The sequence below is a fragment of the Pan troglodytes genome, chromosome 7 (genome assembly GCF_028858775.2).
Source record: "Pan troglodytes isolate AG18354 chromosome 7, NHGRI_mPanTro3-v2.0_pri, whole genome shotgun sequence".
NCBI classification, from domain to species: Eukaryota; Metazoa; Chordata; class Mammalia; order Primates; family Hominidae; genus Pan; species Pan troglodytes.
Genome location: NC_072405.2, coordinates 38,211,432 through 38,232,590, shown reverse-complemented (window position 1 = coordinate 38,232,590; position 21,159 = coordinate 38,211,432). Strand labels below are relative to the sequence as shown.

Genomic DNA, 21,159 nt, shown 5'->3' with positions numbered 1-21,159 from the left:
TGTGCTAAGGAGTCAGGAGGGAGGAAGCATTCCATATTCCTATGATTAGGTTTTAATTTTTCAGTGAGCATGTGCCCCTGAGCTGTAACCTTCACAGGTGCTTCTTAGTTTTGTGGCCTTTCCTTTAGGTGAGGCAGGAAGGCTAAAGTGAGCTAGAGTTGGGTATTTCTCTTCTACCTCATGGAAGTCTAGAGCTGGCTGAAGTTGGGTATTTTTCCCCCCATTGGTTGGTTAGGTTTCAGCGGAACTTCTGTTGGCTAGGCTCTGGTAAAATAATTTTTGTTGAGGGCAGGCCTTATTAAGAATAACAGAGTGCCCTGAGCATATTTCAGTAAAAGGGGGCTACTTTCCCCCCTACCCTCTGCCAAAAACATGAAGGGATTGAATTTTTCTCTAATGTTCATTGTGAGATCCTAGTAGGGCTCCAGGAGATAAAATGCACACAAGTGCAGTGACCCCCACTAAGACTGTCTGCACCTACCTCCCAGAGTTTTTAACTCTCAGATTTGTCCACACTGAGCCTCCAGCAATTTGTCAATTACATTTTAGAATTTCTTTCTTCAGTACTGGTTCCCATGGAGACTTCTGTTTCCTGGCTTCTGCTTCATTGAGTTCTGATTCTATGTATCTACCTGTCTGTCTTTTCAATTTTGCGGGGAATCAGTGACTTCAGTTTCCTGGTGGATATGGAAAGAGTTGTTGATTTACAGTTTGGTCAGACTTTTTCTTGTGTGAGAATGGGAGTGATAACTTCTGAGCTCCTTACATGCTGGACAAGACTTCAAACAGCAATCTTTTGAAACAAAATTTTGCCTCAGAGTTTCTAATTGTTTTTGGTACAATGATTAGTTGATTCAAGGTATTACATCATTACCAGTAACAAATTGCTTTCAGTATTATTTTTTAATGATAGAATTTCATCATAATGTTCCATTAGTTATTTTAATCAGTGTCTTGTTATTGAACATTCTGGTTGGCTCCATTTTTACTGTTATAAATACTGCTTAATATCTTTATATATAATGTTTAATTTAACAAATCGTTTCTTAGGATAAATTCCTGAAAGAGGAATTGCTAGGCTAAATAATAGATATATTTTAAGGCTTCTGGAATGTTGCAAATGAGACAGAGCATGGACCCCTCCTAGGGATCTGTTGGACAACCCCCACAAACATGGAAATAAAGGAAAATCTTGAGTTCCTTAAAGGGAAATTACAGCTAGCCCTGAGAAGTAAAGGAACAACTTGATAAGCAAGAAGGTAATAGTAGCTTAAAGCAATAGCCAAGGAAGTTAGAGTCACAAGATGTTTGGTTTTCTATGTAAACTAAAGACAACGTCTTAACATATATCCCTGAATTGTTTTTTAAAAAACCCAGACCCCCATCAAATGGGTTTGCTGGCACATAGACCATAGATAAGGGGGAACCAGGAGTGATCTCTGACTGCCCACTATTCTTTATCTAAATTTGTTCATAAGGGGTCTGGAGGAGGTCATGCCCATGAGCCAGAGCTAACATTCTTTTTTTTTTTTTTTTTTTTTTTTTTTTAATAGACAGAGTCTCACTCTGTTGCCCAGGCTGGAGTGCAGTGGTGTGATCTTGGCTCACTGCAACCTCCGTCTCCCAGATTCAAGTGATTCCTGTGCCTCAGCCACTGGAGTAGCAAGGATTACAGGCACACACCACCATGCCTGGCTAATTTTTTTTGTATTAATATTTTGTAGTACAGATGGGATTTCAGCATGTTAGCTAGGTTGGTCTCAAACTCCTGTCCTCAAGTGATCTGCCCGCTTCAGCCTCCCAAAGTGCTGGGATTACAGGCGTGAGTTGCTGTGCCTGGCTGAGCTAACATTCTTTTCTGCTGATCTCAAATTTTTAGACAAAGCTTTGCTTTCTTAACCAGTTGCAAATCAGAAAATCTTTAAATTCACCTATGACCTGTAAGCCCCCACTTCAAGATGTCCCAGCTTTTTAGATCAAACCAATGTATAGCCTCCATGAATTGATTTATAACTTCTGCCTTTAAAAACCCTTACCTATAAGCCATGGGGACTCAGGTGTTAAGCATGAGCTACCTGATTCTCCTTGCTGGTGCCCTGCAATAAGTGCCTCACTTTCTCTCACTGCAATCCCAATGTCAGTGCTTGCTTTGCTGCACTGGGTGGGTGGACCCAAATTCAGTTTGGTAACACTAATTCTCTTCCCAAAAGCTTATACCAACTTACATTCCCAAAAGCAGTAAATGAAAATGCCTACTTTCCCATACTTTGGCCAATAGTAGATTTTTTTAAATATTTGATAGTTAAGAAAATACCATATCATATGTGCATTCCTTGATTACTATTGAGGGTAAATATATGTATCTATATTTGGTGTGTGTGTAACTTTTCCTTTTTTTAATTTAAGATCATTTGTTGAAATGTACACTTTGCTTGTTTCTTCACTAAGTTGTTCAATTGAAATTATTTTAACTAAAAATTCAAATCTAATTAATTGGGTTTTATCTGAAGACTTCTTACTTAGGCTAGGGAGAAAAAGATATGCAACAATGCAGTTTGGATGCAGACCTGTAGGCTGCTTTGCCTGGTGGGTAGTTAATTAATCTCTGCTGGATCTCATGCAGTTTGACTTTGGAAACTCATGCTCCATGAAGAGTAGCGATGGAATATAAAATTTTGGCTGAAGTGTTGCTTCTCCTGAGCCAAATAATCAGGCTATGAAGTTCCTTCAAGTTCTCTGCATCCTTCCTGTGATAAGATTAACACTTCAGATCTTCTGCGAAGGAAGAATCTGGAATATTCACTTCCAAACAACCCCTTTTGTTGTGTCAGCCTGAGGCCCATCACTTGCCCTTTTCAGCAAAGCGTTTAAATATTTTAATGAATTCCAGGGCGGTTAACTTTGTAAGACTGTGGCAGGAAACCTACCTATGGGGTGAGCATAATTTTGGGGATAGTCCTGGCAACATAAGGATTGTTACCCCTCAGATTTATTTTCGGTGCACTACAAGGAACAAATTCACCTGGCTCAGTCAATCTTAGATGTTGACACTGATAAATGACAGTGAGAAATGTCTCATCCTCAAAGATGAATTTAAAAGATGCTTCTTCCAGAAAATGCACTGAAGCTTGCTGCCTTGTTTGAGTGACTGTGAACGAGGAAGGACTCATCACTCCCTCTAGGGTAGAAGGAGGTATAATCCTGAGAAACAAGCAAACAGGAAGAAGTTACAGATTAAAGGTTCTACGGGCAGGGAAAGCTTAAGAACAAAAAATATGAGTGACGCTGGCATATGCATGGGGATCTCCAGAGAAATCTTCCTTTTTGGTTGAACTTCCCACATTGGTACAAATATGTAACTCAAGAGTTGTGATCAATGTAGGGAGACTTTGTACGCCCACATGTTCTTCAGATCAGTCCTCCCTCCCAACTTCCCCTTCCGCATCCCAGGCCCCATGCCCAAATGATTCCCCCAGAAACCTTTCTGTGGAGTTCCTGGGTCAGGCCTCATTGTCAGGGAGAAGCCTGTGACCCACCCTAGGTTTCGAAGTTCTTCTTACCCCAATAGGTTACTGAGAACTCTTAAGACCAGTTCCCATCTCAGGTTAATAAATGTAATCTCAGACTCCCAGGAGGTCAAAGGCAAGCCAGCTGAGGTGGCCTGAATTAACAGTATTCCAAGGTGGATATAAATCATTTTGGCATCATGATTCATTTGACATTTTAAGGCTGAGTCAATTCTGTTTGGCTTTGCCCTGAAGCTACTATGATGGAGAGGGAGGCTGCTGGTTGATCAGTCATTTACCTTCAAAGATGGTAAAGGATGTGCAGGGAACTCTAGACTTGATGAGTTATAAATGAAGGTGAAGACATGATACCTTCTCCTTAGTCGTTTATAATCCACTGGATGAGTAGGACAAAGATAAATAATAACAGCAAAAATAAAACCAACAACAGTATTAGCTGACCTTTACTGTATGTATACTTGCTATGAAGCAGTCATTCTATTTAGGTGTCTTTTCTTTATTATGGTAGATGCCTTGCCATAGATTAAACCGTGGGTCCCACTTCTTTAGTGAAAGAGATGCCAAAGAGTCACCTTTTTCACCCAAAGTTCTGGGCCTGAGACAGAAGGCAGAGAAAGAACACACACAGAGTCTGGTCTATAGGTTGCTAGTGTTCAAAGCATCCTCATCCCATGGGCCTAGCAGTCTGTGGTCTGAAGCAGTGCTGCCCAATAGAAATAGAATGCACAGAACTAGAACATGAGCTGCAAATATAAGCCAAGTATATGCTTTAAAATATTCGTGTAGCCACATCAAGTAAAGGAAAAATAAGCGGGTACAATTAATTTTAATAAAATATTTTATTTAACCCATGTATCTAAAATATTATTTCAAAACATAATATAAAAATTATTTATGAGATATTTTACATTCCTTTCTTTCAGCTAAGACTAAATCTGGTGTATATATGTATTTTTTTTTTTTTTTGTATTTTTAGTAGAGACAGGGTTTCACCGTGTTAGCCAGGATGGTCTTGATCTCCTGACCTCGTGATCCACCTGCCTCGGCCTCCCAAAGTGCTGGGATTACAGGCAATCTGGTGTATATTTTACACTTACAGCACAATCCAATTTGGACTGGCACCATTTTATTTTTTTCTTTTTTTCTTTTCTAAGTTCTGCCTCAGGATCTAAAGGACTGGCACCATTTTAAGTGCTTGAGAGCCATATGTGACCACTGGCTACCAAATTGGATGGCAGACCTAGAAAGTGTTTGTGCCTATTCATTTGCATATCTATGCATATTCATTTGACATCCATTTCACAGATGTTTATTCGGCGACTACTTTGCCAACTACTGTTCTAGGTATTTGGATACATTGGTTCAATCCCAGAATTTATATTTTACTGGGGGAGTGAGAGAGACAAAAATCATAAACAAATAAGATATCAAAGAGTGATAATGATACAAAGAGAATAAAGCAGGGTAAGAGGAAGTCAGTGATGGGATGGGAAGGCTGCTATTCCAGATGGAGTGGTCATAGTGGACTTCTTGGAAGAGGTGACATTTGGGGTGAGAACTGAATATCATGAAGAAGTGTGTCATGCAGCAATGGAGGGCAATACACTCTAAGCTGATGGGAGAGTATATGGACATATACTATAGTATATATATGTGTATATATGTACATTTATACACATGCATACATCCAGGGGATGGAGATGAGCTCAGCATTTCAAGGACAAGAATGAAGACCAGTGAGATGGGAGAGGAGAAAAGTGCAGGGCCTGACTTGGGTAAGGTCTTCTAGGCCACAATACAGAGCTTGGATTTTATTCTAAGAGCCTCCAGTGGACCGGCAAAGATTTCTTCTTTTTTTTCTTGTTGTGCAATGGCCTGATCTCGGCTCACCACAATCTCTGCCTTCCAGGTTCAAGCGATTCTCCTGCCTCAGCCTCCCGAGTAGCTGGGATTACAGGCATGCGCCATCAGGCAAAGATTTTAAGCAGGCAAAGACATGACTTGATGAGTCAGTTCCCCCAAAACTGGGAGAATGGTCAGGAGGTGACTGCTGCAGTGCAAAGAGATTCCTTGCAGGGACAGGGCAGCAGAGGTGGAAGTGGTGAGAATCTGTTAGTCCTGCAGGGACAACAGAACCAGGACTGTAAATGGGCTGTGGGGGAAAGGGAAGAATCAGGGACGGCTCCAGTGCTGGGAACTGAGCATCTGGATGAATGAAGCCATCACCTGAGACAGGGAAGAAAGTGTATCCTGGTTTTAGGGGGAACATCAGAAGTGGGAGTGATCAGGGTGAGAATTGCTGAGAAAGACACCAACCAGGGGTTAAATGAAAAAGAGAGTAGAAACCAGCACAGAAGTTCAGGCCAGGACTTGTTTTTGGCCAGGCCTCTCCCAGGTAGAGTTGCCACATGAAATACAGGATGCTCAGTTACATTTGAATGTCAGATAAACAGTGAATCATTTTTTAGTATATATCCCATGCAATATTTGGGGCATACTTCACACTAAAAATTACTTATCTGAAATTTAGATGTAACTAGGCATCCTGTATTTCTACTTGCTAAATCTGGTAACTCTACTCCCAGGCCTGTTTTGCTAAATGCTTTGGAGTCTGGGGTGTGGTGAGAGTAGGCACCTTTTGTACTGGGGCATATCTGTGCACCATGAGCTGAGGACAGTGGGAGAGACCAATCCTGTGTGTCTCTTTTGTACAGAACTTACAGTTTAAAAAGTGCTTTTATTTTCACCACCTCTTTTGATCCTTCTGTGGGCAGACATCACTCTACTTTTTAAATTTCAATGCAAAAGTCAAAGGGGTCAAATGACTTGCTCAAGATCATGTAACTAGCAAGGTACAGAGCCAGGACTAGCACGCTGGAAACTTTATGTACCCAATGTTCATGATACAATTTCTCTTTCCTATCAGAACCTTAGCTTAGCGAGCTCTACTCATGAACTACTCTCAGCTCAAAAGGAGAAAAGTGAGAAGTCTAAGCCAATCTCATAAGGTATTGCCCTGGTGACTGTTACTGGTCAAGGTGGACTCGTGACCTAAATCAGCTCAGTCAGCCTGAAAGGAAGGATGTAGCCCATCGTCAGTGGAGACATTTCCCTGTTGTACTCTCCATCCAGACCTAAGTGAGGACATATGTAAAACTCATTTGGACTGGTAACTATTACAATCAATCAAGAAACCAGCCTAGGGTGAAGTTGACTCTGAGGAAAGCTCAGCAGAGAAATGAAAAGAATTTGGGTCCATGATAATCTCTTTGTTTTTTTTTTTTTTTTTTTTTTTTGAGACAGAGTCTCGCTCTGTCACCCAGGCTGGAGTGCAGTGGCGCGATCTTGGGTTGCTGCAACCTCCGCCTCCTGGGTTAAAGTGATTCGCCTGCCTCAGCCTCCTGCCTGAGTGGCTTGGATTATAGGTGCACATGGCACCATCACGCATGGCTAAATTTTTGCATTTTTAGTGAAGATGGGGTTTCAACATGTTGACCAGGCTGGTCTTGAACTCCTGACCTTAGGTGATCAGCCAGCCACCTCTGCCTCTCAAAGTGCTGGGATTACAGGCATGAGCCACTGCGCCTAGCCCATGATAATATCTTAAAATTTTTATTTTATTTTATTTTATTTTTTAAAGGTAACAGAGTCTTACTCTGTTACCTAGGCTGGAATGTAGTGGGGCAGTCATAGCTCACTGCAGCCTTGAACTCCTGGGCTCAAACAATCCTCTTGCCTCAGCCTCCCAAGTAGCTAGGACTACAGACACATACCACCATACCCAGTTAATTATTATATTTTGTTTTTGTAGAGACAGGGTCTTGCCATATTGCCCAGGCTGGTCTTGAACCCCTGACCTCAAGTGAGGCTCCTGCTTCGGCCTCCCAAGGAACTGGGATTACAGGCATGGGTCACTGTGCCTGGCTTCCATGATGACATCTTGAGCAGCTGATTTTTACCTGGCTTGCCGCCACTCACTTCTGAGCTCCCGGTTGTGTGAGCTAATACATTGCTTAGTGGTTAAGCCATTTTGACCCAGAATTTTCTGTTCTTTGCCGCCCAAATCATCTTGACTGCTGCAATGAACACCTAGCTCTCTTGCCTCCAGGATTTTCCCCATTGTAGTCCATGGCCACTATACCCAGAGACAAAGGCTGAGGTTTTGCCACAGAGCTATTCAGAACAGGTTTCAAATACCAGCACCCTTTAAAGAAGAGTTTTTGAGGTAGGAGGAGACAGTGGCAATATGTGGGCTGATGAGCCTTTGTAGCTGCTCACAGGCAACAGCCAGGAGTGGCAGGAGGGTGACATTCATGTGATTGCACAGCCTCCTGCTTAGGAGTTGAAATTGACTTGAGGCCACCAGGGAACCTGGAGAAAAGATGTGATAGGATAGAAAAAAGGTGCAGGAAATGATCCTGGCTCATATATTTCAGGAAGAGCAAACTTGCTTTATCCTTTCAGATGTGTATGAATGAAGCTTTTGAAAAGCAAATAGAGAGTGGGTGTTCTTGAGATCATTCCTTTTTTTTTTTTTTTTTTTTTTTTTTTTTAGTGAGACAGAGTCTCACTCTGTCACCCAGGCTGGAGAGCAGTGGTGTGATCATAGCTCATTGTGGCCTCAACCTCCTGGGCTCAAGCTCTCCTCCCACCTCAGCCTCCCAAGTATCTAGGACTATAGGCACACGCCACCACACCCAGCTAATTACTGTTTTTTGTTTTCTGTTGAAATGGAGTCTTGCTGTGTTGCTCAGGTCGGTTTCGAACTCTTGGCCTCAAGTGACCCTCCCACCTTGGTCTCCCAAAGTGTTGGGATTGCAGGTATGAGCCACCGTACCCAACCTTGAGATCATTACTTAATAGTTGGTGTTTGCTCAAGTGATTGCCTGGAAGGAATCAGTCCTCTCTCAATTTGCAGTGAGCTATGCTCTGCGGCTCTCCCCGTTTGTGCAGAGGAATGGTTTGATTATGTCAAACATCCATGCAGACTCTTTGTCTCTTTCAGGGGCCCTTGAACTTTTGCTCAGCCTACAATTTGGGCTGATCTCTCTCAGAAAAGCCAATGGTTTTTGTTTGTTGGGTTTCACTTGCTCATGGGGAAGGTAAGGCAGATGAGGCTGAGGTCTAAGGCCTTGACCCTATTCCTTTCTAAAGCTACTGTGGTCCTGATGTCATGGTATGGGATCGTATAGTTTATCATTATAAGCAACAGAGCTGGATTTCAAGGCTCTCATATTGATTTTCTAGGGCTACTGTAACAAATTACCGTAAAGTTGGTGGCTTGAAATTACAGAAAAGCATTCTCTCACAGTCCTGGAGGCCAGAAGTGTGAAATCAAGGTGTTGGCAGGGCCGTGCTCCCTCTGAAGGCTCTGGGAGATTCTGTCTGTCTTGCCTCTTCCAGCTTCTGGTGGCTCCAGGTGTCCCTTGACTTATGGCCACATCACTCTAGTCTCTGCCTCCTTCTTCACACAGCCTTTTCTTTTGTCTGCATAATCTCCCTCTGCCTCACTCTTATAAGGGCCTCATCACTGGATTTAGGGCCCACCTGCATAACTCAGAATGCTCTCACCATGAGATCCTTAATTTAATTACATCTGCAAAGACACGTCTTCCAAAAAAAGCCACATTCACAGGTTCTGAGACAGGGACGTATGTATTTTGGGAGACCACCATTTACTCACTACACAGCTCTCTTTTGCAACTATCAAGTTATGCCATTGAAACTGTTTGAGTCTCACTGCTGTCATCTACATTTTCATGGGTATATAGCAACTGACTTTCTAATTTCACAGCTTGTGGAGATCCACACCTTCCCCTAAGTGGCTGAAGAGGCATGGGAGGGTGGGGAGGGCTGGAGCTGGGGAGTGGTCTCTGTTATTTGGGTAGGCATGTGGGGAGGCAAGAGGCGTGGGGGAAGGGAGAATGTGCTGTGTACTCTGCCCCACTGAGGGAAGGGAAACCATGGAAGAAGTAGCTGAAGCAGGAAGTGTGGGTGGATGTGAGCAGCCCCCACATAGACACACACTACATGTGTTTGCCTGGGTCCTCAACTGGGAACACCAGCCCTGTTCATTTCAAAGCAGATGAAAAATCAAGAAAAACTGATGAGTCAGGGAGGAGGGCAAGGAGGATGAGAAAGGGAAAACAAGAAATAAAATACTGTTAGGTTCTGTCTTAGTCCATTTGTGTTGCTATAAAGGAATACCTAAGGCTGGGTAATTTATAAAGAAAAGAGGTTTATTTGGTTCACAGTTCTGCAGGCTATAGGAAGCATGGTGCTGACATCTGTATCTGGTTAAGGCTTCAGGCTGCTTCCACTCATGGTGGAAGGTGGAGGGAGCTGGCATATGCAGAGATCACATAGAGAGAGTAAGCAAGAGAGAGATGGTGGGGAGGGGCCAGGCTCTTTTTAACAACCAGCTCTCACTGGAACTAATTGAGCGAGAACTCACTTATGACCATAGGACATCACCAAGCTATTCATGAGGAATCTGCTTCCATGACCCAAACACCCCCATCAGGCCTTACCTCCAACATTGGGGATCAGAATTCACTATGAGGTTTGGAGACATCAAATACTCAAACCATAGCAAGTCTTTCTCTGGTTATGTGTGAAGATAAAACAGAAAACCTCTGTTCTTCTTTAGAATTGTTTTTTTTAAACCCACAAGAAGAAAAAGAGGAGCCAGGACCCTGAGAGCTGCAGTGATCTGAGAGGAGAGTGTTCAGGGACACTCAGATGTCCTGGGCAGGAGGAGCCTCAGCAAGGAGTCCTTGGATAGGATGCTCTGCAGTTTAAAGTGTAGAAGGATTGCACCAGGGACAAAGTCCGGGGGAGCCCAAATTCTGGGTTCTTCTGAGATTTCCCTTCTGGTGTGGTTTGGCTGTGTTTCCACCCAAATTTCATCTTGAATTGTACTTCCCATAATCCCCATGTGTCGTGGGAGGGACCTGGTGGGAGGTCATTGAACCATCGGGGCAGTTACCCTCATGCTGTTCTCGTGATAGTGAGTGAGTTCTCACAAGATCTGACGGTTTTATAAAGGGCTTTTCCCCCTTTTGCTTGGCACTTCTTCCTGCCGTCAAAGGATATGTTTGCTTCCCCTTCTGCCATGATTGTAAGCTTCCTGAGGCCTCCCGAGCCATGCGGAACTGTGAGTCAATTAAACCTCTTTCCTTTATAAATCATCCAGTCTTGGGCAGTCCTTTATAGCAGCATGAGAACAGGCTAATACACTTTCCCTCAGTGGGGCAGAGCACACTGCACATTTTCCCTTTCCCCCAAGCTTCTTGCCTCCCCCCATGCCTATGCAAATAACAGTGACCACTCCCTCACCCTAGTCCATTTGAATTCCAAGAAAGAAGGGAAAGCACTGTTGATGAATTGTTCACCCTGTGTGAGGACATGTGATCTTGCCTTGTGATGACCCCAGAAAAGGATTATTTAAATAGATGAGGAAACTTCGGCTCAGAGAAATCCAGTGATTTGCCTGAGGTCACGCGGAGAAATTGATCTGCTTCAGGATTGAAACTCTAGTCTGTCTGGCTTCAAAGTTTCTGTTCTGTCTGCTCTCACTGGCTGCCCTTGAGGCTTCAAAGGAAGTAGCCCCCAACTGGTGCTTACATACGGCAGTTCTTTACTTCTGGTCTCAACTTTTGTTATTTCTCATTTAAAAAGCAAGTGGTTATCATTTGTGTTTCATAAAAGTATGTTATTTAATTGTAATCCTGTATTTCATTGCAAAAGGGTGACTGGTGCACTGTGTGTGCTCACATTCATATTACGACAAGTGTGTAAAATCACTGTGGGTGGCTTCCCAGACATGGTGCCTTTGGGGTTATGTAGCTTGATGGAAGAGCACGCCTTGAAGATTCAACTCCATTACACATTTGCAAATCTCATAACTAGGGAAACTCTAGCCTAGTTTTCTATCTCTTTGAAATTTTGTCATTGAGGGTAGGGCCAAGATCAAAACACACAATTTTGCATCAAGGATGAATAGTAGCACTGTAGAAACACTGCTGCCAAATAGAGATGTCAAGAATGATTTTCTTCAAACCCACTTTTCCACACCAGTGACGTGTTTCAAGGAAGTGAGTTATCTACCTGAGGGAAGGACAAAAATGTCTTTTCCTTCAGGCCCAGGAAGATCAGATGGCTGAGTCACACTGACAGACAGTCTGTCAAAGTGCAGGCCCTTAAGTGGTTTCACATTTTAATCTTCTCATTGGAATTTCAAAGGTTTAGTTCTTTCAGAACCTCAGCCTCCCTGCTCTTTAAGTTTGTATCAGAGCAAAGGGAGGAGTTCTGCAATTAGGCGCAAGTAACACATCTGGAATTTGAATGGATAGGTCCTGATTCCAGCCTCCGAAAGGTTTGAGATGAGAGCAAAGTAAGCCAATGAGGAGAGATCCCCCAGGGATGAGGTTATGCCCCTGCCATTAACATTTACCGAACTGGAGAAGAAAAATAGCAATAGCAGCAGTAATGGTGACAGATTCCATGTTTGTTGAGGTGCCAGGCTGTGGCATATCCTGTATGTGAGTCACCTCAGTCCTTTCCTAAAACTCAACATTCAGGTGATATGGGACCTGAAGGGGTTAGGAGCAGCCCCAGGAGACAGACTGCTGGGCTCAAACCCAAGCTTGGAAGAAGAGGGTACGTAGGGTCACGTATGTGAAGCACTTATAGGGCGTCTGGTACATTCTAAGTCCTGTACAAGTATTGGTTCTTATTATCCTCCTTCCTGTTTCTGAGGCTGGTGGAGCCTTAATGACCTCTCCAGGTTGAGAACTGACAGGAACTTTCCCACAGGGTTCCATCTCTCCACCTACAGTTTCTCCTGGCCACGGGCAATTCTTCATTTTGAGGAAGTGACCAGAGAAGGAAGGTTCTGGGAAAACAACTTGATTTTTATTCAGTGGTCTCAGAGGAGGACATTTATTCTGCCTACTAAATATGACACGATTCTGAGCTAGTCTCTCCCAGGCCCTCAGGCTTTTCTGGCCTGAACAGCCCTTGCAGTTGCCCAGCAAGAGTTGAGCTGCCCACCTGAGATCAGGCCCTTCTCTGGCTCACAGAAGCCAAAGTCTCTTAATTAATTCACTCATTCTCCCTGAGTCTCTTCAGGAACTCTGTGATGTTTAACTACATCATCAATAAGCTCCCTTGTAGCTCTAAAATGCCGTAATTCTAATACCAATTAATATTTGGATGAACTCTGGGACTCCATATAAATCGCCAGCATTTTACTTCTGCTGGGACTCTGTCAAGCTCAGCAAAGTACTTGTCTCTGAGGTTCCTGCCTTATTGGTTAAGTGTGAGTGAGGCCTGGGGCTTGTGTGTTTGTCTGGTGGGGGCACCATTCTGATGAGTCCAGAGCAGAGGGATCCGTCTCTGCTGTTAATGGTCACAGACTTAACTTCTAACACTGCAGAGAAAGTGTTACAAACAGAACAGGGAGAGAGTGTGGACAGATTAGAGAGAACCCCGTCCAATTGATTCATGAATCACTCAGAGAGTTGTGGGCAGTCAGGCCATTTCCTATTTTAAGCATGAATTAATTTACACTTCTGACTAGTAATGAGAATGTTGGAGGCAAAAAAAGCCATAGCCTTTTACATCTGGATGTGAACTCGACTAAAAACAAACATGGTCTTACTGAAGAACCCCAGGATTTTTTGGATTGCATTTTGTTTAAGGGATAAGTAAAGATGAAACAGGCCTGGATGTTTGTGTAGCAGTGACAGTGACCTAGAGGCAGACATCAATGTGGTCACGGACTCCCTGCAACATCATGAAGGAAGTCTCTAGAAGAAATATTATCCAGAACTTGCCCTGTTCCTTTGAAATGCATACCTACCAAGATACAGGGTTAACCATGGGCTGTTGCTTTGTCAGATGTTATTTCCAAACTCTATGCCAAAATCCTTCTTGATAAATTGGATAGGACAAAATGTTATGGTTATTTATATGTTACCTTGGCTTTTTTTTTTTTCATTCCCAGCTAATTTTTAAATTATTTTTAAAGAGATAAGGTCTTGCTGTACGGCCAAGGCTGGTCTCAAACTCCTGGCCTCAAATAATCCTCCTGTCTCAGCCTCCTGAGTAGCTGATATTATAGGCATTATAGGCATGAGGCACTGTACTTAGCAAGTTTCTGCTTCTCGAAATGAGCAGATCCTGCAACTGGGATCTTTGTTATGTGAGTCTGGACAAGGAGTTATGTGAGTTTGTAGGATGCAATTGAAAAAAAGCGTGAGATAGGAGGCCCAGAAGAGGATTTTTGGAGCTGAAACACTGGAATCTTGAGGATGAGAGCTGCAAGAGAAAATGAGAGACCCCTTGATGAAAGGCTGGGGAGAAATCAAATATTACATGAAGATTCAGAGCATTCACTGTGGTATACGTGATGGAAAAAAAAAGTTTCTCTAACTTTCTTATGAAATTTTCATCGATGTAAGTTGACTATTGTTTAGATGGGAATAGATTCTTTCCAGAAAGTGGGAAGTTTTGCTGAGCCTTGCATTAAGGCAGGCAGAGAAAGCCAATGTGGGAATTATGGGTAGATCCCTGTGGGTCACAATTGCTACTCAACCTGGTGGATCTTCTTCAGTGTGCATGTACACACACACACATATACACACACACACAGAGCTACATACTACAGGGTGTAGTGTGAGTGCATTTGGGATACTAACCTCAGTTAATGCACATACACAATTGCGTGGGCCCCTACGGTCATGTGTTTGCTGTGCTCACTTTGCTCTCTGGCCTTGTCCCATAGTGTTTACCTTTATTGTGCTCTCTTCCCTATTTTATTATTTATCTGGAAGTTCTTATTATTTATCTGGAAGTTCTTATTATTTATCTGGAAGTTCACAGTGCATTTTAGAACCTGTCTCTAATCTTATTTGGATGGAGCTTGCATAACTAAGTGCATACTATTCAATTTCAATCATATTCTGCAGATGCAAGAACCAATGTCATCGTGGACGATTACCCTGTCAACATGGTTACTCAGACTGCTAAAATCACTCTCCTTTCAGCTTTATTGTAATTGGGAAAAGAGGGGGATTAAAAATACACATTAGCCAAAGGACTGTGATAATGACCATGTCCTGACGTCCTGGCTGCATGATGCTGGATGCCCCTTTATGTCTATGTTCCGCTGTCATGAGGGGTGTTCCCCATGGGCAATGCTGTCTGTGGTCTTAAGCATCCTGAAGCCAGGGCCTCCCTAATTTCCTTTAATTGCAACTCAGGCACCTTGATCAGAGAAAAGCTATTTTTTGCCCCAGCTCTACTGAGCTAGATTCCATCTCAGATTATATTAAGGGAACTGCCTTTATCTGTGGTTGCTAAGGAATAGCTTTTCCTCTCCAATTAATTGTTTTTCCTTCAAGAAGCCCCAACCTACACAACACTTGGTAGTAATTTAAAATGAGCCAAAGAGCTGCAGCTTCTATTAGAGGCATAAAGGAACCCGCTAAGAGTTATTAGGGGTCACCAGGGCATGTCTTTTAACTAAACACCGAATTGCTATTTTAGAACAAAGGAGACTTCTCTTTGGAAAACACTGATCTACTGCTTGATTTTTCCAATTATAGGCTGAACTCCCCCCTGCCCACGAGCCTGCTAGTCAGACTTTCATTAATCTTGCTATCTCATGCGCAGGGCTCCTGGCTGAATGCAGGCGTCACAGAGAGAGGAGGGCATGCTTTCAGTGGAAGTCCGCTTCCCACCCTGATCTATGAGTCAAGAATTAGATTGCGCTGCTCACCTGCTGTGGAACAAAATGCATTAAGCACCTGCCCCTCCAGATCTGGGGTGTGTGTGTGTGTGTGTGTGTGTGTGTGTGTGTGTGCGCGTGCGCGCAGCGTTCCCAGACCTAGATGGGCAGGTCTGTGGCAGGAAGCTGGGTTGCAGAACCAGTGTGGAGCAGGTAACCCGGGCTGCAAATGCTGCTCTCACACTGGCTGTCAGTGGGTTGTTCCTGCCCTACTTCTCCCAGGAAGGCTGGATTCCACACCTACGGCTGTCATCATCTTGTGTGGTTCTGGGGATCAGAGTGGGGCTAGTTTTGGTACAAATCTAATTCACAAAATTCTAGTGTCACTAAAAGAGCTTGTTAAATGTGAGCTGGGATTTAGGAAGTGGCATGTTGGTAGACATGCATCTCTTTTTGGTAGGGCACATTGCCTGGTACTTAATGATCAGGCACTAACGAAACTTTTTCTGATCTCTCCATTTTGTATAGGCTCCTCCTGTCCTGTCTGTTGTCTTAGCAAGCTCTGCTTCCCTTGTTCACAGCATCCCCATCACAATGGTGGTCACTGGACCCCTATGGTCTGGGTAAGTTTTCAGGAGCAAAGGTCAGATCTCAATCATCTCCACATCCCCTGGCTCTCAGGAAGGAGTTACCCAAGCTTTGCTGGATGTTTGGTGAAGACGGGGAGAGAATGAAAGATGTCAAAACTAATATTCCAATTAAGCTATTGAGACAAGTTTATTCAAATATTTACGTACTTTCTGATGTTTTATTTCTCCCATAAATAACCTAGTTCTTTCTTCACGGACTCCAGGACTTTCTTCTTCTTTGTCCAGAACCCTGGGAGGAGCCCTGGGGTTCCCTACCCTGTCCCCTCCAAAGCTCACTCTTGCTCCCAGGGCTCTGGGCACGTATAGGGAAAGTCCAGCTTCCATAGATGGGGCATCAGGACCCTGGTGGGGGGGAGGGGCTGGGAGATGTGCTAAGGTATCTCAAACTGGAAATGGGATTCCAACTGGAGGGAGCTCTTCCGTGGAGCTACCTACAAATGGTGCCTAGCAGGTTGCATGACTAAGTTACATATATATATTTTTAACTGAGTCAGTTTTGATTCAAAACACATATTTTTAATCAATTCTTTTCTCCTATATCGTATAAGAAACTGGCATTTGCCAAAGAATTAAAACATAGGAAACATCTCGAGAGTGCTTCAACTTGCGGAAAATACTAGATCCTTCCAGTTATTTTCCAAAGACCAGCTAAGCTGGAGTTTTTACAAAAATAAAAATAAAAATAAGAGATTTTCTTTACAGTATCCTGAACATTATAGTGGCACATTATATTGACTAACTTCAGCTGACGCAAGGAAAGAAAGAAAAAAAGAAGTGGTGATGGGTGACTCATCGGCTCTCAGCAGAGCAATTACGCAGGGCACAAAGCGTGCGAGAACAGCCCTGCCACCGAGGAGGGAGTGAAAGGATGGAAACAAAGAACAGGACGCTTCAGTGCAGAGGGTTTGTGTCTATGTGGCCAAATGGCCCTGCATAGGACACTCATCGTGAAAGAATGGAAACAAAGAACAGGACGCTTCAGTGCAGAGGGTTTGTGTCTATGTGGCCAAATGGCCCTGCATAGGACACTCATCGTGAAAGCTCGGCTGATGGAAACCTGAGTCCTTTGCAGTTTCTTTTTTTTAGAAGTGATTTCAGTGATAGAGCAGCTCCTATTTTAACAGTGTCCTTGGTGCAACCAGCTCTAAGATTTTGAAATCCTGATAAGTAGGAACTAGAAAAATGGTTTAAAAGCTGCTAGCCATTTTTGTGAATGCATCAATTTACTTTTGGGGGAGACATCATTGTTTTCTAAAAGCCTCTGGGTGGGCTCTTGGATTAAACCTGTGTGGAGGCAGGTAGCCCGGGTCTGAGGGTCGAACTGGGAGGCAATTTAACTTGGAGGCAGATGTCTTAGACTGAGACATGGTGATCTGCTGGGTGATGTTTATTTTGGGTTAGGATTGAGGGACATCTGGGTCTCTGAGTGTGGCTTTTTGGTAGGGGATGAAGGGAGAGGAAGCATAGCTCACCCTCTGTCTTTGGGGGACCATAGAAGACTGGAAACTGAGCAGGAAGGCTGGTCTGACCCCCTCTCGTTGCAGTTGTATTCCAAGTGTCTATGTTATATTTCTCTCCTGTTAGCCCCAATAGCATCAGTCAAGTCTTGTCCACAATTTCAAAATCTGGTCTCAGCAATTGCTGCAGGGAGTTAAGGGAAGGGTCTTGGTCCATTTACAAGACAGTGAGTGAAGGGAGGAGCTTAGCTGCTATAGGATGAGGTGACCTGCAGCAGAAGGCTGGTGTCCCAGGGCCAGAGAGGAGGTGGCTTCTGAAGCTGGGCAGCCCACCTTGGGGACCAGCCACACCAAGACTCATTGGCAGGCTATCTGAGAACTCTTGCTGGAGATGGAGGGTGTTCCAGAAACATGTGGGAAGGGAAGCCTGAGTGGATTTTGGGACCCAGTGAAGGGTGTGGTATCCACAGCTCAATTGACCATGACCGTCCCAAGGATTCTGGGGCCCAAGATTGGTTAACTAAGACCATCACAGTCACAGAGCGAGGTAACTCCATTCTTTTCTCACCTTTTGAACTTGCTCTGAGTCTGCTAGCCTTGGGCTTTGCATCAGGATTTGGTCTGGCTGTCTTGATGTATGGAAGCATTTCTCCTAGGTCTATTCAAACCAGTGACTGACAGAATAGAGTGTGACCACTGCATGGCATGGCAATTCTTTAGCTCAGTGGCACATGATGTATTCTATGCCTCCTACCCCTAAGAAGCTCCGCACAGGCTTAGCATTACAACGTGACTGTTTTGGTCCCTGAGTCATCCTGGAGAGCGAAGTTCCTAACCATGGAGACTCATTCCCAGCCATTGCCTCTGCCAAAATCACCACATCAGAGTGGGAAGGTGGACTGTTACAGATGCTATATAACCACCTAATATAAAATCATCCTGTGAAAAACAGCACATGTATATTGAACTACTTCAGGGTGGGATTTGGGCCAAGCAACTTAAAAAGCTTGCTCTCGCTTAGTCCTTACGAAACTCCTATTGGATTGAGACTATGTTATCATGGAAAAACAATGAGGCTAAGGAGATTTGGGTACTTTTGCTCAAGATCACATAGGTCATAGGTGGCAGAGCTGGGACTCAAGCCTGGGGTTGCTGAATGCTGGACTTGAGAATAATGGGAGGTCCTTGTGTCTTGCCAGTGGCAAGTGGGAAGGACGTAGCATTGGCTCAGCATCTGGGAAGTCAGCAGAGGATGTTAGAAATCACACAGCCACCCTGGAAGCTGGAGAGGCGGCCAACGGCAGCAGCACAATTAGAAAGACTACAAAGGAAGAGACACAGAACTTGCTAAAATACAGGTCTGAGTCAGCCACTGCATTTCTGCCATGTTCAGATGGAATTACAGTCTGATCCACACCTCGCAAGCACAGGATGTGACAAAGTTGGAACATGACACAAGTTCACAAATTTCACTGTTTTTGGCTGGTTGCTTCCTTTCAATGAGCCCCTCACCTTTTTCAAATCCAACAGTTCAGGGTCTCCATGTCCTCATTGTGAATCCCAGGAGTCTCTTTTCCATTCTACCTTGGCCTCTGCCCCATTTTCCAGTAGAAGGTACCTACCTGCAGCACTTCTCAGGAACGAGGTGCACCCCCAAGGGACTTGGTGAGGAGGAGGGATTCAGAAGTTCAGGACCACTATCCAGGTTCTTAGAGTGAGGGGGAGAGGAACATTCCAGGATGAGCAAAACATTCTCCATCCAAGGCCAAGGCCCCCCGTCATGTACTGGCAAGTTCAGGGACCTGAGACTGAAGCATCTCACGTCATTGCTTTGTATTTTCCCAGAAAGGGGTAGAAGATGAATATTATATATCAACCATATGGGAAGGTACAAATGACTCTGCAACATGTTGTTTGTTAAAAAATATTAATGTTTAGCACCCAAATACTTACTGCAGGAGTCCCAGAGAAGAAAGTGACAGAGAAGTGTGATATAAGTGTAAACAACAAAAGCATTAACTTCTTAGCATTCTGTTGGGTTATGGGACACTAGATTTTTTAGGGCTCTCAGGGACTGGAAAAATGAAGTGTAAAAACCAGACCCGGGATGGAAATTACTCATATTGATTACACGTACACACTTGTGTGCACACGCATATGCACACTTATACATCTCAATTTAATTCTTGGGGAGTATATTGATAATGAATGATACTTGTAACTGTAACTGCAATGTTTGGGACTCATGGGCTGATTTAATTTTACCCATCATCATTGGTCCTGTAGAGTCCTCCTGGGATGTTCTCTCAAAAGCCACAGGAACTGGAGGGTTGAAAATTTCTTACCTTCAGAGACCAGGGCCCTACAGAGTCTGATAGGAAGTCAGTTTTAAAAGTCTGTGGTTTCAGAGACGTCTAGTGACATTCATATTTACCTTCCAGGGCTGTAGTGGCACCTGCTATATGAGGCTGAGAGGAGAGGCTGCTCAGACGCAGAGAGCCCAGTTGAAATCTACCCACACTTGCTATTAAATCACAAGCCGTCCACACAAAGAACAAAATCCAACCAAGAGCTACGGGGTAAGTAGAAAAGTTAAATGATCAGTACTTTGATCAATTCAAAGTAGCAGGAGATTCACACATCCCAATGTGGCCTGATCAAAAGGATCAACGAGTGATTCTTGTTTCCTCACCTGCTTTTGAAAATATTTTCAATTTTTTAAAAGTATTTTCAGCCTACATCGTGTTTCGATCCTCTCCTGCTTTCGCGGTTGTCGTTGGCCCTAGCCAGCTTTGTGTCACTCTCAGCTTGTGCTGGACCTCATGGTTGACAGGTTTTGTTTTGTTTTGTTTTGTTTTGTTTTTAGGTCTATTCTCATTTCAGAAAGAAAAATGCCCTCTGTGATTAGCTTCACCCCCACGTTCACTAGGAAACCTTTTTGGCCTTTTGGGCAATCAGTGCTGTCCTCTCAGAAGTCTCCCTTATGGGGAGTTTTCATTATTTAGCTCTGAGTCTCCCTCAATCTCTCCTGGACTGTGGGCTCCTCAAGGGCAAGGCTAAGTTTCACCTTTGAATCCCCAGCACACAGCACTTGATCTGGAACATAAGAGCCTTTTAGGAAACATTTCTGGAAAAAATAATGGGTAATAATGAATAATGAATATCTCTGCCTCTGTTAAAATTATACAAAACTAACAGGCTTTTGAAAGGGTTCTATTTTGGGCCAGGTGTGATGGCTCACACCTGTAATCCCAGCACTTTCAGAGGCCAAGGCGGGAAGACTGCTTCAGCCCAGGAGTTCAAGACCAGCCTTGGCAACATAGTGAGACCCTGACTCTACAAAATAAAAAATTTTTTTAATGTAAAAAAATTTTTAAAAAGAAAGTGCTATATTTCTTTTATTCTGAACCTGCTACATTCTATCTGTCTAAAGACACCACAAATATTTAGCAGGTATGTTCTGCTACAGAGTCATTTCCAGAATCAGCCTTAGGCCCTGTTCAGTTAGAATGGATGTGACCTTCCTCTGAGACAGAAACAACTGAATTTATTTCAACTGGTGTGGGAGTAGGAAGAGGAGAATGAATCTATGCAGTGTAAACCAATGAATTAAAATAAAAGATGGATTTACACCTACTCTTACGGCCCTTTAGAAGAAAGTTTCAATGCTGATTCAAGTTGCTTTTGGCATTAACTAAAAAGCACTGAAATTGACCTTTGTAAGCTTGAGTTGTCACTTTGTTCTCTGTCAGCAGCATCCTTTGGAACATCCTTCGATTATAGATTCACTT

The 21,159-nt window shown here is 43.6% G+C and overlaps 1 long non-coding RNA gene across 1 annotated transcript in view; it reads left to right on the top strand.

The window, feature by feature from the left end:
• Positions 1–1,118: 1,118 nt before the first annotated feature.
• The window catches only part of LOC129135683 (uncharacterized), a 49,645-nt gene continuing 29,604 nt past the window's right edge, over positions 1,119–21,159 (top strand). The window contains exons 1-3 of the long non-coding RNA XR_008536678.2: positions 1,119–1,259; positions 15,790–15,884; positions 19,810–19,947. This is a non-coding gene — a long non-coding RNA (uncharacterized LOC129135683). The remainder of the gene's footprint in view (positions 1,260–15,789; positions 15,885–19,809; positions 19,948–21,159) is intronic.